The following is a 2,164-nucleotide window of genomic DNA, read 5'->3' on the forward strand; positions in this document are numbered from 1 at the left end:
AAGGTAGGACCACTGCTGAAATGGAGGAAGAGTAGCTCTAGATAGATCCTGAGGTACTCTACGTCACAGCCTCGGTTAATACCAGCAAGGTCTCCCAGGCTTTGAGCTTGTGAGGCAGGACTTCTGGAGGAGAACAACCAGCAGTGCATGGGGATCAAGCGGCGGGGTTACTCAAGCAAACTACACCCTTAACCAGTCCATGGGAACCATAGGGGCTGCATCCAAGGGTGCTGAGAGAGTGATTTTTGTTTCTCGAGGGGTGTTGGTCTGGTATGACCCCAAAAAGAACTCGGGACACGTGAGCTGCATTCTATAATTAGGTTACATCATCGTTAACACTATAAGGAGAGATAATGACAGATCATCTTAGGCCCCTTTAGATGGGGGAACCCCAGGGGGTGTAGCATTGAACGGGGCCTTTCTACCTAATGCAGCAAACAATGCAGACCCATCCATAGAAAAGAAGTACTCCTCTTTTGGTCATCCAAGCTACTATAGGATTTTCTTACAAGGAACCACTCTACTCATCGTCTAAACAGTCAAACAGAAATGATTGTTTTTATGAGAATGTTTTGCTGCACGGTTAGATACAGGCAAGGCCAGGCATGGAGGCCATATGTCCAGTTATAGAGTGGGACCTGCCTGCAGGCTCTGGTGGTGATATAGCCTGTGAGGTTGTCCTGTGGCCAGGAGATATCTGTCAGCATAACCAGGTTTGAATGGCCGTGCTGGACCCGCAGCAGGTGCAGCGCAGCGCAGCCCTAAGGACTTGATGTTCAACATTTTCTAGTAGGACCAGTGTTCAGGTTTCCGTGAGAAGTCTGCGGTCCACTACGCTGCCACAGCTGATGCCGTGGCCCAAATGTGCACTGCCAGGAGGAGCTGGAGACCCTTGGCTTTGTCACAGAACTGTGATGGTTTTTGGATGAAATGAGAAGTGGTGTGGACAGACTTGCTGACTGGTGGTGCTGCAATGGAGGGATACAGGACTCTGCCCAGGGAAGCAGCAGGGGAGGACGAGGACTATGTCCCCCGTATGAAGGGGAAGCTTGGATTTGTGGGGTTCCTCTATGTGACAGACAACAGGTTGGGTTATCTTTTGTCATTTAGGATGAGAGCAGGAGTCAGCAGGAGTGACCTGGTGTTGCAGTTACAAATCTTGCTCAGGGAGAGGAAACAGAAAAGGTCTTTTGTCAGCAACCCCATGGAAAGTCTCCAGGTTCATGAGCAGGTTCCTGTGGTGAACAACTTTAAGTGCCCTGGCATTCCATGGCAAGGCAAAGCACAGGTGCCAACAGCCTGAAGTTGGCTATTGGGACAACTTCTCACCAGGTGCACAGGTGGGCCACCAAGGGTGATTCTCACCTGGACCGATTCCTGGCCACAAGGAACAGCTGGTTAGGGATGCAAATGATTATCAGTGTCAGTACTTGGCTGTCATGGCCATGAATGACGGGTTATCACACTAAAGGCAGTGAGTAGCGCCAGCAGAGAGAGCACAGACCTGGGACTCCAGAGGAGAAGACTTGGACAAACTCAGGAGAGCTGAGACAAGTGGTTGCCATGGGAAGCGAGCTCTGAAGATGAAGGAGCAGGGAAATCTGTAGGCCTTACAGACAGCCTCTTCCAAGCACAGGAATGATCGCCCCAAATACCTTGAAGAGAAGCAAACCATCTCCGAGGCTGCTTGTGTGAACTGACTGAGCTTCCAGGGCAAAAGAAGGCAGCAGGCAGGAGGTGGAATCAGGGAAAGCTGCAGACAGCAATGTCGAAACCTTGTCCCAGGATTGTAGGGATGATGCCAAGCCAAAGGTCCCATTTGTCTTGAGAGATGCAGGGCAGGATATAGGCAGAAGATGACTGTTACTGGTCCTTAACAGTAAAAGAATAGACACGGGATCATGTGGGCCTGCTGCTGAGCTCCCCTAAGTTAAGGAGCAGGTAAGGCTGAGGAACTTATGACTTCTTTGGCTGTGATTCTGCCAGGCCTTTGTGACTGGCAACAGCAGGACCCTGGAGGAAAGCAACCAGCAGTAAGTGGGGATCAAGTCAGAGGTTACTTGAGCAATGTCAGCCTTGAACAGCCCCTGGGAGCGAGCAGAGGGAATCATCCAAGGCTGGAGAGGGAGCAAGCCAATTTTGTGCGAGCGCACTCTGGCATCAC

The sequence above is a fragment of the Aquila chrysaetos genome, unplaced genomic scaffold (assembly GCF_900496995.4).
Source record: "Aquila chrysaetos chrysaetos unplaced genomic scaffold, bAquChr1.4, whole genome shotgun sequence".
Lineage (NCBI taxonomy): Eukaryota > Metazoa > Chordata > Aves > Accipitriformes > Accipitridae > Aquila > Aquila chrysaetos.